Raw genomic sequence first — 15,644 nt, 5'->3', positions numbered from 1 at the left:
TGGATGTGTTTTCTCAGTTTGCCCATGCTGTGCTAAAAAGCTGTTGTCTAAGGCTAAAGCAGCAGAAGAAAATGCATTTAAAAAAAGGTTGGGTGGGGGACTCCTGTGAATTTATGAGAAGTGCATCACAAAGACAAATACTTCAGCCATGCAATTCCATTCGGCCTTTTCAGCTGTGTGTCCATAGCAAGTCAACGGCTAAATTGAAAAATCAATTCCAATTTAAATTATTGGAATAAAGAACACCAGGAGTCAGAGATAAAATGGCTTTGTTCTCTGAGATCCTTTTTAATTGGAAAGTTATTTCTTCAGGGTATTCTAATGGTTCTGAGGGAAGATTGCAAAATAAAGTTGATCGGCTGGGGGAAGGTTAATAGCTAATGTGCTTTCCTTGCTGCACAGCAGTCTCCCGTCTTTATGACATCTCCCGTCATATCTGGAAGGACTGAAGATTTTAAATCATTTGATACATGCAAGGACTGTATTTTTTCTTGGTCTTTTAGAAATCAACCTAAGGCTGAAAACTTGGCAGAGCCTTGATGCTCTTGCACCCTTTCCAACCGAACTCACTTTGCTTACAATTATCACATGACCTTCTCTTCTCTTCTTTAAAAAAAAAAACAAAAAACTCTATGGAGATATATATTTAACAATAAAGTGGTATTATTAAAAATAAACAATACCTGAAAAGGAGGCTAGTAAGATCCCTTTGCTTTCATGACAGAAAAAGAAAGAAAAATCTTTGCCAGCTTATATTAAACAGAGAAGAAAGAAAAAATATTAACACCTACACACTTAGTAGATGGAGAATCAAAGTACAAAGATTGCACAGGGGAAAAACACAACATATGGAGAAAATGTTAATAAATATTGCTATCAAAGGTTAATGCTGAATATTCTGATAAACCAAAGTCCTATTTGGAAATCTTCAACACAAAGTTTAAAAAATAAAGTTTAATTAAACATACAGTAACCTTTGTTCTGCCTGTAAAAATTGTTCGGGGCAACTGTAGATTAGAAGCCCTAAATGAGCATTTAATTTGAAATTAATAAAACAGCTATGGTATGTATTAAGAAAAGTTACCGGAGTTTGCTTAGTATATTTAATTACTGCAAGAGATAAATCTTGTTGCCATGTAATGAACTCACAAGTGCAGATACAGTAAATATGTACTTATGTTCTTGTTATTAATGCATTAAGTTGGTAAGAATATTTAAGAATTTAATTAGCATTTAATAAGATAGCTATAGCAAATTACAGTAGTTAGGACACTAAATGTAAATTAATATTTTTAGTATTTAATTGATATTAACTAATTAATTACTGTTTATAACATGGCAGCTAGATTTATCTTTTATGGAGTTATTAAATCTCAATTAAAATGCTCTTTTAAGAGGGCACATTCAATTAAAAATAATATTCTTTAAGAATTTCATAACACCCTTCTCTTGGGACTTGGGATGCATAAGTACATCACATCAACCAAGGTGCTTTAGAAAGGGATCCTATTGGGCCTGTGTCTTACCAGGTCAAGCAATTCGAGATCTGCCCTGAGTGAAGGGCTTATTTATTAAAGTCATATATTATTTTTTCTATTAAACTGATAGACTATTTCTATTCTATTATAAACTGGTAGACCTTCGAAAGACTCTAACTCATGATAACATTATGTTGAGAGTTTATTTCTTTGAAGAAAGAAGCTATGGGCTATTAAAATGTTATTATTTTAGTGATTTCCCCCTAAATGTGAGTTGGTATGGCTTATCTCTTAATAAAAGAAAACAAAATACAAGTTGAGATTTTATTTTTTATCTGAGTCTGCTGTTTTTGTCAATTCCTACAATGCAGTATGTGCTCAGTAAACATTATCTGAATGGAAGGAATTGAATCTCCTACATCTGGTACCAAGTAATTCCTGCAGCTACTTTATTGTTACTGTGAAATTTAATCTGAGACAGCACAGAGTCAAGGATAGTTATCCTCATACTGAGTAGGTCTGTCTGGTTTTAAATGCTGACTCTACCTTGTTCGAAGTGTGAGCCACCTTTCAGAAGTCATGTTACTATTACTATAGGTCACTATTCTGTGCTTTTATTCTCTCTGCAATTAATAATGATACCGTGCATCTTGTAGGATTGTCATGAGGACCAAAGGAGTTAAAAGAGGTAGGACACTGGTTAGAAGAATGCCTAGCACATAATAAAATAAAACACAACAGTACGTGCTTGCTGTTATTGTTAATATACTCTCAAATTCTAAAGAAAGGGTATTCTCTGCAATTTGGAAACTAGAGAAGGTATGGTATGTTACAGCATACTAAAAACAATTGAAAAACAAATTAGCTTATTTCTGTCTAGTTAAATTCCCCTTAAATAGTTAATCTCAGCCATTGTAAATATTTTTCATTACCCACAAGTCATTTTGGGGGGCAAAGCTATAAATTATATGTGATTTTAATCATTTTCTCATGAATATCCTTTGTCAATTTTGTTACTAAAATTTTCAAGCGTAATGAAGAGATTAAATAAAACCCCTCTTACATTGATTCTTGCATCACTCTACTGAGTATCTAACACCTCAGCTCAATAAATTTATCATTCATTCATCATTATTTTTTTAGTCAGTCTTGGGTCCTTTAACAACACTCTTACCTAGGCCAAGTGAAATTAATTTTTAGTTACTGTTTACTGATATCATTTTTGAAACTCAAGCATTCCACCATTTATACTGCTTAACTCATTATTTACCTCCTATCTGAGGAACTGATGTGTAAAACTTATTGATTCAAAAATGATTATATATCAATTTAATACTTACATATTTAATACTTAATTTCTGTTGTTCAATTTTCTGAGAAAAATGAACTTAAAATCATGGGAAACAGGTTTTCGTATCAGCCACTTAGATATATCATTTATATACCTTAGCTTCCTTTGACTTTCCTGTAACATAAAGACTTTGAATAAAATAATCTTAAAAAAAAAAACCCTTTCAAATATGGCATACTAGTAAATTATATTCATCCAAAGAACAAAAATCCTTCTCTCTTATTTTGTTTGACTTAGCATTTTTATTTGGCTTCACACTTTAATTTCTTTTTCTGAACGAGCATTGTGTAAAAGGAAGAAATTTCCATATAAAAATTCAATGTAAGCATTTCACATTGTATATCGAAGCAGAACCCTAAACCCCATAAATGCATCAATGTACAAAGTTATGATTTAATAAAAAATAATTTTTAAAAATTACAAAAAAAATTGATTTCAATGGATGATGCCATCTTCTGTTCCATGTGAGGATACTAACAGACTTACGATTAAAAGAATAAAAAGCAGTTAAAACAACAGATAGAAAAGGCAAGTCCATGGAGATGTGGGGTCTCGCATCTTTGATTCTTTGTCATTCTCTACTGATTCAAACTTGATCTTTCGACCTATCAGACCAACCTCTCTGGCAGTCAAGAACTAAAGAAGAAATGACAAAGCATTTGACAGGTGTGTAGAGAAAGGTGATTTACTCAAGAGGAAAGGGAATAAAGATGAGAAGAAAAAAGCAACATTTGATCAGAGAAGTTTACTAGGAAAGAAAAGAGGGGGGAAGTGAACACAGGATACAGAGTAATTTCAGTGTTAGCACCTGTGTTTGAAATTGACTGGTGCAAGGGGAGAAAATTTATTTTCATCACTAATATCTTGAATGGATCCAACTGAGGTTTGACAAAAAGAATAAGAACAAAAGGCAGTGAGCTAATAGCTTTGACAATAATCCGGAATACCCGCAAGTAGAAAAATTCAGTAGACAAGAAGAAAACGAAGACACCAGTAATGACAGAAATGTCTGAAAGGGGACAAAATTCAATGTCCAACTTCACCTGGCTTCCTGAACGGTAAGGAGTACTTCCACAGTCATGTGGTAAACAGATGCTCCAGGACTCACTTTAGCGAACAGAAGGAATCCTCAATCATGTCTCTGGGTGTATCCCTCAGATCTGTTCTTAGCCCTCCGTTGTCTTGCTGGGTACTTGTTCACCTATCTCTGTCCGTCTGTCCTTTAGATTCCGTGCCTGGCATTGCTAACAGTTGTTTCATCCTTGGATTTCCCCAATCACGTGGTACTTCACTTTAACTCTGCTGGTGGAGTGCCCTCAAATGATGCTCGCCTTCATTTTTACCTGACTGTTGGATACCTCTCATGCTGGCACATCTAACAGAGGGTATAATACACTATTACTTAAAGCACTGATTTGCCTGCCACAATAATCTTTCCACATTTTAAGTGAGTGCCAGTGGTGGCATATCGGAAGAGAAAAATGCTAGAAAAAGTGAATGTCTGGCACCTTATGTAGTTAATGTCCATCACAGAGTAACTTGCAATATCATATTCATAACTAGAGATTAAGCCTTGAGTGGGATATCAGAGATATATTTCAGGAAGGACTGCAAAGAGTGCCCTTTCAAATGATGAAAACTACCACTTCCTCATGGCTCTGCCAGTACTATTTACATGGTACAAGTTATTACAGTATCTTTTCCCAGTGCTGTGTGAGTAGTGAGCAGCATTTATTGCTGGTTCCACATTCACCAGTGGGGCAGGTGCACCTCCCTCCAGGCCACACTCTCAGAACACTGGCATAATCCTAGTGGAGGGAAAACCAGTCACTTATCCCAGCAAATGTAGTAGGTTTGTTATGAAAATTTCTTAATCTAGGTATGCAATAGCCATTAGAAAAACATCTTTGTTTTTCAATTTATATTTGAATGAGGTGCCTACTTTTGAGACTGCAACAATAGGGGATAGGACTCAAAAGTGATAGTATTTACCAGTGTAGTACATGGGCAAAGAATACAGTTCAGAAGAATACATAGTTGGCTGTAGCAACAGCTGGGTATACCACAAACCTATAGGAAAAAAAAAATCACTGTAACACACACAAAAATATTAGAGCCTCAGCTCCGAGATATGGTTCGCTGTGAAGTTTGAGGATAGGTATATGATATCTGACTGCTAGACCAAATCTCTGTATCTGATAAGGGGCCAATTTGGAATACCAGGGCAGCGGGGAAAAAAAAATTAGGGCTACCAAGACTGTGCACTTCATATATAATATTTTTCTAAGTATTTGGAGACCCTGAGGAAGAGTTTATCTTAACCTTTAATACCCATGACAGTTTCAACAGATCATTCCCCAAAGGAAGACAAGGTGGAAAACCAGCTTTCTTGTTGGTGAGAAACTACCAGGAAGTAAAAAATGAAAAATCAAGTAATGAAATTTTAACTTAGAATCTAAACAAGGTTTTAATGATGTATTCACATAATTCAAGGAGAGATTATATTTTTATCAAATTCACTCACTTTATTGCTCTTTTGTAACCAAAATGCTTGTACAATTTGTCACTGTAAGAAGGCGCTGGAAACAGAGGGTATAAGAGGTGAAGTCCAGATAGTATTTTCCTCAACAAGACTTAAAGCCTTTCCTAGAATATAAACAGCTTGGTAAAGAGCAGGAATGGTATTTCCTTGGGTGTTCTTTCATATTTTAAGTTCTAATGTTCCACAGATTATAGAATGGATAATTGACTTGGAAACAGTTGAAACAGAGGCAGAAAATAGATTTTATTATATTATATGTTTTAAATTGTGAAAAGTATAGCTCTGTACTTCTTTGAATTCAAGAAGTACAGAGCTATATAAAATGGACGTTCTTTGGAGAAGGTATTCTTTTTTTTTTTTTTATTGTTGAGGATTCATTGAGGGTACAATAAGCCAGGTTAAATGATTGCATTTGTTAGGTAAAGTCCCTCTTGCAATCATGTCTTGCCCCCAGAAGGAAGGTATTCTGAAGATTTATTGTGAAGCCCTAGACAAACACAGAACTAGTCTGAGAGATTCTGTCTTTTCAACAAGTTCTACAGAATATTCCAATGCACATCAAACATCAAGAAGCATGGAATTACAAAGCAATTGCTATACACAAAAGAGAAAACCCATAAATATGTAACATTTACTTCTGTTTACCTTTTTAAAATAATATGGTGGGCTTACAACACAACATTTGTGTGACCACATTCATCTTGGTGGTTTGATCAATTTTGTTTGAAAACCAAATCCTCAGTCTCTGAGTTGACTCAGTGAATAGATAGACACAGTGATCACTTCAATTTTGAGATACTGGATAAACCAAATATTATATTGACTCTAACTAGAATAATTGTAAAATTAACAAATACCATCCCCAAAACTGTAAATACTGTTAAGTTATGATTATTTTGAATAATTTATATACTAAAACTCTGCTGGGCATTTCACCTTTCAATTCTCTTTTAAAAATTTTTAATGATATATCTTTATCTAATATTCTTTTTTAGGTTGTTTCTATACTTGACATATACATGTAACTTTCCCATTAATGTAAGTGCAAATGAAATTTATGTGCATTCATTGATAGAAGAATAAAACTCTTCATATCATATTTTCAAGTGTAGGCTTCTAACTTCTGAGAATATATTTGATCAGAGCAGAATAGCAGCCTGATGAGTAACATTTAGATTGATAAGACATTGTGATTCATAATTGATACAATCTTAGATCTGCCAGTGCAACAAAAGGTCACTTTGAAAGTTGATGGGGGCTGGAGCCTGAGATAAATTGGAAATGATACCGTATCACGTAAGGAGGAGGATGCTGACACAAATCTACTTATTCATATCAAATTAAAAATATCTTGGAAAGCACAGTAATTAACAGCTAGTTCTCAGAACTTGACATTCCACACAAATGTCACTCCTCAGGGTATTACACAGGAATTAGAGTGTCCTTTTACTGTCAGATGGATAGATTGTATACTACTGAATAAGTGCAGGAAAAGAGTCAGATTTTTAGTGATGTTTTGGATTTAAATAGAAGCATATCACATTTCTTTGTGTTTCTGACTTAGGAAATAATTATAAATGTTGCTCCCTTTGAAAATGCATGGAGGATACTACATACTCATAAATATTCCTTTACATTTAAAAAATAAAAATATTAGAAAACAGCTACAAATGTCATTTTTCAGAGCACTGCATGTTATGGGAATGGGGACTAGGTTAAAGTGGTAACTTTGTACCATTTGATCCCAGAATTTGATCCACTGAGAATTAAACCTTTTGCCACGAGTTAGAACTTATATTTTCCTAATAGGCAATCCATCTTTTTCTTTTTTTTTTTTGTAGAGACAGAGTCTCACTTTATGGCCCTTGGTAGAGCGCCGTGGCCTCACACAGCTCACAGCAACCTCCAACTCCTGGGCTTAAGCGATTCTCTTGCCTCAGCCTCCCGAGTAGCTGGGACTACAGGCACCCGCCACAATGCCCGGCTATTTTTTTTTTTGGTTGCAGTTTGGCCGGGGCCGGGTTTGAACCCGCCACCCTCGGTATATGGGGCCGGTGCCTTACCAACTGAGCCACAGGCGCCGCCCGCAATCCATCTTTTTCTAATCAAAGAATACATCCTCTTCTATAGAGAGAAACAGAGCATTGATCACCAGGGAGCCCAAATCATCACATCCAAATTGACCTGTGGGATAAAGACTGGACCTATTACTATAAGATGTAAATACTCAAATTCATTATGATCATGATCAATGTTTGTCATTCTCAATTTACCATTTCTTTCTTTTTCTTTTTTATCCACACAGACATACTATTCATAAAGAGGTCTTGACTACACAGAACCAAAATGAAACAAACCCCCCAAAACTCCTGTGTTTGAAACAAACATACAGATAGGGAAGCCATTGTTCTAAAACACCATCTCCATCAAATCCACAAGGCCTCACATGTACATTTTCACTAGTCGTTGCCACAACAAAGCCATCCCGATAGTAATGAACTCACAATTCTTCATCCCATGATATTTTGTTTGTGCATTTGTTACGTTGAACCAACTTCTTTACATGTACCTCCCTCTCACACTCCACCACTACATCCCCTGAACTGCAAATGTGTGTTTTTCAAACTTTTCCACATTTTAAAACTCTTCTCGGAATATCGCCTTGGCTTAGTGGAAATAAAACTGGTTCCCTTCTACCTTCGCAAATGGAAACTATCTTCGAATTTGGTCTGAAAGTAGTATTGGTGTCATCTTTTCTATTTGTTATCCCAGGACACTAAATTCCCCTTAACCTTATGAAACTTGGAGCTCACTCTTTCCAGTTCTTTCACAATTTCCCCCTTCTCATTGCTATCATCTGTGGAACATGAAATCTTCCTCTTACTTTTTTTGAGATAATTGTGGTTTTCTCTTTACCACAACTCTTGAAGAACTTCCAAGTCCATGATAAATACATACCCTTTGGATTGAATTCTCACTTCCTTTCCCTTACCCTCTCTAAATACCTCCTCTTCCATTTCACCGGTGGTTTACTGCTGAATTCAAAGCCTGGATTCACTCTCCACTATGATTCTTTTTTTTTTTTTGAGACAGAGTCTCACTTTGTTGCCCATAGTAGAGTGCTGTGGCATCATAGCTCACAGCAAACTCAAACTCTTGGCCTTGAGTAATCCTCTTGCCTCAGCCTCCCAAGTAGCTGGGGCTACAGGCACCCACCACAATGCCCAGCCAGTTCTTTTTTTTAAAGACGGAGTCTTGCTCTTGCTCAGGCTGGTCTCCAACCTGTGAACTCAGAGCAATGCACCTGCCTTGGCCTCCTAAATGCTGGGATTACAGGCGTGAGCCACCAAGCCTGGCCCACTCTCCACTATGATTCTTTAAGACAGTCTATATTCTCCTTAAACAATCAGCTCTTATCCCTCTTCCTTCACCAATCTCTTTCTAATCTAAGAAGCCATTAGAAGGAAATGTCCTTATTTTCCCTCCAACAATCTACAAACCTACCTGTAGTTGTACCAGTTTTCTATGACCTCCTCATTTTTTCCAATGTAAGAAGTTTTCCTCTTTCTAACAAAGGAAAAACCATTAATATTTGTTCTGGATCCTCAGTCTTCCCATCTCTTTTCTGCATTTTCAACTTCCCATACTTTTGTGGATCTTTCCCACCAGGATTTCTACACCATTTTGTATATCCCACATAAAATGGTCCTACTGCTCCAGTTATTTTATAAAATTCAGCCGGTTCCTGCCTAGACGGTCTGTCTTCTCTTCCTTATCCCTTGTTTCTTCATCAGGGATTTACACACAAGGTTTAATGCACTGCCCAGAGACAAACTGTGTAGGTCATCTCAAGCTCTGCCTGAAACCAAGAGTATACTGCAAATGCCTATTTATACAATTTAGGGACCAGTCAGAGATTTCGATTTGTAACAAACTCATCCAATCCAGAGTAACATCACTTTTTTAAGCCTTCACTAACTAAATGGTTTTTGAAGTTTGGCACAGCAAGAAGGCAGGGGACAAACAGAAGAGTCAGAGTTGAAATCCTTCCAGCATAGGATTCACCAAACCAAACTCTTGACTAAACACCGAAATATATTTACAGATTTTCTTGTCAAAAGTAAGAACTGGAAAAATTAAATGAGATAAGCAGTTTCAGTGGTTGTCCAGTTCTAGGCAGTACTAGGAAGATGGTCTGGGTTATGAGTACACCCCAGTTAAGTTCCTGTGTAAAATCAAAACTTCATGTAGAAAAATAAGATAAACTGGATTCATTCACAGTGTCAAAGAATACTTTAAAAATTACCAAAGATTGAAATAGGGTAAAAATGCAACTCAAAGACAAGAAAAAAGCAGTAAAGGGAAACAACCCTGAGAAAATCCAGATATTGAATTTTATGGGTAATAATGTTAAAAAATATATCAGAACATAAAAAATAAAGTTATCAGTAATAAACACATGAGAATTTAGCATACCATTGGAAATATACAAATAAACAAAATCAAAACCTGGACCAAAAAAATTTCTGAAATGAAATATTAACTAATGTGAATAATATCATAAAGAATATGGATAAGATGCTTCTGGAAGGACACCGGGATGGCTGCCCAGGGAGAGCTCCAAGTCCAGTTCAAGCTCGTATTGGTTGGTCATGGTGGGATTGGGAAAACTACATTTGTGAAACGCCACTTGACTGGTGAATTTGAGAATGTAGCCACCTTAGGAGTTGAAGTCCATCCCTTTGTGTTCCACACCAACAGAGGACCCACCAAGTTCAATGTATGAGATGCAGCTGGCCAGGAGAAATTTGGTGGACTCAGAGATGACTATTATATCCAAGCCCAGTGTGCCATTATAATGTTTGATGTAACATCAAGAGTTACTTACAAGAACATGCCTAATTGGCATAGAACTTTGGTATGAGTATGTGAAAACATCCCTATCGTGTTGTAGATATTAAGGACAAAGTGGATATTAAGGACAGGAAAGTGAAGGCAAAATCTATTGTCCTTCACTGAAAAAAATATCTTCAGTACTACGACATTTCTGCCAAAAGTAACTACAACTTTGAAAAGCCTTTCCTCTGGCTTGCTAGAAAGCTCATTGGAGACCCTACTTGGAGTTCGTTGCCATGCCTGCTCTTGCCCCGCTGGAGGTGGTCATGGACCCAGCTTTGATAGCACAATACAAGCATGACTTAGAGGTCACTCAGACAAACTGCTCTCCCGGATGAGGATGATGACGTGTGAGAATGAAGCTGGAGCCCAGCGTCCTGTGATGTCAGCAGTGCACACTGTGTGCCACTTTATTACCTAGCTAAGTGGAACATGTGCTTCATCTGGGATACTGAAGGAGATGAATGGGCTTCCCAGTGAATGTGGCAGTTTGAAACAAAATAATTTCATTGTTTGGACCTGCATATTTAGCTGTTTGGAACGCAGTCGATTCCTTCTTGAGTTTCACGTATAAGACTGCTGCAGTCACATCACAATATCCAGTGGTGAAATCTTGTTTGTCATTGCCATTACCATTCCTTTTCGTTTAGAATCAGAATAAAGTTGTATTTCAAATATCTAAAAAAGAAAGAAAGAAAAAGAACATGGAGAAGAAAGTGCCAATGAACTAAATACCTTACTTCAGAGTGCTGTAACAAAGTAATATGAAGGTCTCTTATGACAATAGAAATTCATTTTCGCAATTCTGAAGCATGAAAATACACAATCATATTACTAGCATGGTTGAGTTTTGGTGGGCAGTCTTTCTCAACCAGCAGACTGCTGACTGTATCCTGACATGCAGGAAGGTGAAAGAGTTCCCAGGGGCCTCTTTCATAAGGGCCCTAATCCCTTACATGAGGGCTCCACTCTCATGACCTAGTGACTCCTGGGGATCCCAACTTCTAATATCATCACATTGAGCATTGAGATTTTGACATATAAACTGTGGAGGAACACAATAATTAAGTCCAGAAAAATATGTCAAAGAAAATTATCTTAAAAAAAAAAAAAAGAAGAAGAAACTGAAAGGAGCAGTATTTAGGGGGAAAATACATAAAGATTCATGAGAACAACATCAAGCAATCTATAGCATGTGTGAAACTGACGTCATGGAAAGAGAGGAGTGAGACATGAGATCAGAAAAAAATTGAAAAAAGATAACCAAAATTATCCTAAAATTTAGGAAATTATAAATTGATACAGCTCACTGAATCCCAAGCAGGATGAATATAAAGAGAAATGTACCCATTATATCCTACTAAAGTTTTTAGGAACCGAAATAACCAGAAATTCTTTAAAGCAGTGGCTGAATAAAATAAACTACCACGTAATGAGGAAAAAATATAATAAATGACAATTAGATTAAGTAAATTCAGTTGGTTATCAAATATTTTCATAAAGAAAACTCCAGGGACTTGTATTTGTGAACTACATCAAATATTTCAGAAAGAAAAGTCCAATAATTATAGTGGTTTTTTATTTTGTTTTGTTTTTCAGAAAACAGAGACCCCTCTGAACATGTTTTATGAGGCAGCTATAATCCTAAAGGTAACTGCTACAAATAATATTACAAAAATTATAGCTGACGATTCCTTGTGAACATAGCAGTCCCTAAGAAAACATCAAAAATTAATCCAAAATAATTAAACAAAATATAAAAATAATTAAACAAAATATAAAAAAGATAATAGTTGATGTGAGGTGATACTTGATGTGAACAGTACCTAGTCCAAGGCTGGATTAGCCATTTAAAGCAAATAAATGTTAATAACAACTCTTATTTCCTGCCAGGAAGAAGTAAAAGGTGGTATGAGAATGTTTTCCCTGCTGAGAATCCACCTGAGTGGATGGTAAGGATGTGTGGGTGAGGTTCACATTGCAACCAACGCGCGCCTCTGCTGGGGACAGCAGATCTATGGGACACTGTACCTCGGGCTCAGTTTTGCTGTGACCCAAACACTACTCTTAAAAATCAGTCTAGAACAAAATCTCCCAGCGGCTCCTGCATACAAGGCTCCTGTGCAGGGTGGGGTCAACTTTCCCCACTCCAGCTGTGCTCCTTAACATTCATCTCGCCAAACTGTTAGGAAACTTCTCTCTGCTGCCCCACAGAAAGCCAAGGTCTCTGACAGGAGGATTGTCTAAGGAGATTTCCTGCAGGCGACATCAACCAGGCAGTGGGAGGAATACCCCAAGTCCACCTCTCTGGCTCAGGGGGCCAGGCTGTTTCTGGAGGTGAAATGAACAAAGCATGGAGCTAGTGAGCGCGGTGACTCTTTGGGGCAGGGAGCGCCAGCGAAGGGAGAAATCAGACCCGCGCAGTCACTGTAGGATCAAACAAGGGCAGCCACGCGCCTCCCTGGTGGAGACTGGGGTGGTCTGCGCTGGGGGCTGGAGTTCACCCTTCTGGCCTTGCACACCTGCAAGTTTCAGGAGCAGGCTGCTCCGCAGTCCCGGGAGCTCTGTGGCCGAGGGCCTTTCTTCTGGGCTTCTCTCCACAATCGGGTAGCATCAGGCTTGTGATAGTCTGGTGACTGCGAGGAGGGCCCACTGTTTCTGAAAAATAACTCAAAAGGGAGGAGGTCAGGGAAACAGAAAATTACACAGTTCTGGTCAGTACATTTTTTTTTTTTTTCATTTTGATTCAGTGTCTCTGTGTCACCCTGGATGGAGTGCTGTGGTGTCATAGCTCACAGCAACCTCAAACTCTTGGGCTTGAGCAATCCTCTTCCCTCAGCATCTGGAGTAGATGGGACTCCAGGCGCCAGCCACAACGACCAGCTAGTTTTTCTATTTTTAGTACAGACAGAGTCTTGCTCTTGCTAAGGTCTCCAACGCCTGAGCTTAGGTGATTCACCCTCCCTAGCCTCCCAAAGTGCAAGGTTTACAGGCATGAACAACCGTGTCCCACCTCTGGTGGGTAAATTTTACTGGTCTGAGAACTTGAAACATAAAAGAACTGCAAAAAGACGTGTTGTTCAGGGTTCAGGTTACAAAACCACTCCTGGAATTGCCCCAGAGTTCTTATGGTCCATTCCTGTCTTCAACAGCCTCTCCACTGAGGGCAGCTTCTTTCCTTTCCTCCTTGGACTTACTTCCTCGTCCTCTGAGATAACAACTCACTTGCCACTTCCGTTAGGAAAGCTTCCTGGCAAGCCTAGGCTGGATTAATGCTCCCCGTCTGTACTCCCAGACCTCCCTCTGCCTACCTCTCTCCAAATCACCTTGTAGTGTAAGTATTACGTTTCTGCCACTGCTGTCACCCACCCCTTCCTCCAGTCTGAGACTGCTCTAAAAAAGAATGGACAGAGTCTTTTATCTGTGCCTCCCTCCCCACCAAACACATTCAGCCTGAAATAAATGGATGAATACAAAATAAAGCCCATAGTATCTGGTTATTGGAAAAAACAAATAAAGCTAATAAATGGAAATTGTATTAATAAATCAAAAAAACATGATCAGTTTAACAGACCTAGAGAAAGCATTTTAAAAACATGTGTTATTGATGTAAAATCTCAGTCTTGGATTATATGGAATCTTCAACATCTCATCTCGTAAAGCATATCTACAAAAATCTGGGGTGAACAGCATAGTTAATCATCACATATTGAATGTTTCCCCCCAGACTTGAAATGTTAATAATTCTTTTTTTTTTTTTTTTATTGTTGGGGATTCATTGAGGGTACAATAAGCCAGGTTACACTGATTGCAATTGTTAGGTAAAGTCCCTCTTGCAATCATGTCTTGCCCCCCATAAAGTGTGACACACACCAAGGCCCCACCCCCTCCCTCCTTCCCTCTTTCTGCTTTTCCTCCCCCCCATAACCATAATTGTCATTAATTGTCCTCATATCAAAATTGAGTACATACGATTCATGCTTCTCCATTCTTGTGATGCTTTACTAAGAATAATGTCTTCCACGTCCATCCAGGTTAATACGAAGAATGTAAAGTCTCCATTTTTTTTAATGGCTGAATAGTATTCCATGGTATACATATACCACAGCTTGTTAATCCATTCCTGGGTTGGTGGGCATTTAGGCTGTTTCCACATTTTAGTGATTGTAAATTGAGCTGCAATAAACAGTCTAGTACAAGTGTCCTTATGATAAAAGGATTTTTTTCCTTCTGGGTAGATGCCCAGTAACGGGATTGCAGGATCAAATGGGAGGTCTAGCATGAGTGCTTTGAGGTTTCTCCAGACTTCCTTCCAGAAAGGTTGTACTAGTTTGCAGTCCCACCAGCAGTGTAAAAGTGTTCCCTTCTCTCCACATCCACGCCAGCATCTGCAGTTTTGAGATTTTGTGATGTGGGCCATTCTCACTGGGGTTAGATGATAACTCAGGGTTGTTTTGATTTGCATTTCTCTAATATATAGAGATGATGAACATTTTTTCATGTGTTTGTTAGCCATTCGTCTGTCATCTTTAGAGAAAGTTCTATTCATGTCTCTTGCCCATTGATATATGGGATTGTTGGCTTTTTTCATGTGGATTAATTTGAGTTCTCTATAGATCCTAGTTATCAAGCATTTGTCTGATTGAAAATATGCAAATATCCTTTCGCATTGTGTAGGTTGTCTCTTTGCTTTGGTTATTGTCTCCTTAGCTGTACAGAAGCTTTTCAGTTTAATGAAGTCCCATTTGTTTATTTTTGGTGTTGGTGCAATTGCCATGGCAGTCTTCTTCATGAAGTCTTTCCCCAGGCCAATATCTTCCAGTGATTTTCCTATGCTTTCTTGGAGGATTTTTATTGTTTCATGCCTTAAATTTAAGTCCTTTATCCATCTTGAATCAATTTTTGTGAGTGGGGAAAGGTGTGGGTCCAGTTTCAGTCTTTTACCTGTAGACATCCAGTTCTCCCAACACCATTTATTGAATACGGAGTCTTACCCCAAGGTATGTTCTTGTTTGGTTTATTGAAGATTAGGTGGTTGTAAAATGTTAGTTTCATGTCTTGGTTTTCAATTCGATTCCAAGTGTCTATGTCTCTGTTTTTGTGCCAGTACCATGCTGTCTTGACCACTATGGCTTTGTAGTACAGACTAAAATCTGGTATGCTGATGCCCCCAGCTTTATTTTTGTTACAGAGAACTGCCTTAGCTATACGGGGTTTTTTCCGGTTCCATACAAAACGCAGAATCATTTTTTCCAAATCTTGAAAGTACAATGTTGGTAGTTTGATAGGAATGGCATTGAATAGGTAGATTGCTTTGGGAAGTATAAACATTTTAACAATGTTGATTCTTCCCATCCATGAGCATGGTAGGTTCTTC

At 37.7% G+C, this 15,644-nt stretch overlaps 1 pseudogene; it reads left to right on the top strand.

The window, feature by feature from the left end:
- The first annotated feature begins 9,971 nt into the window (after positions 1-9,971).
- LOC128566791 (GTP-binding nuclear protein Ran-like) lies at positions 9,972-10,638 on the top strand (annotated as a pseudogene).
- The last annotated feature ends 5,006 nt before the right edge of the window (positions 10,639-15,644 follow it).

The sequence above is a fragment of the Nycticebus coucang genome, chromosome 15, assembly GCF_027406575.1.
Source record: "Nycticebus coucang isolate mNycCou1 chromosome 15, mNycCou1.pri, whole genome shotgun sequence".
Lineage (NCBI taxonomy): Eukaryota > Metazoa > Chordata > Mammalia > Primates > Lorisidae > Nycticebus > Nycticebus coucang.
This window is presented reverse-complemented; position numbering and strand designations above follow the sequence as displayed.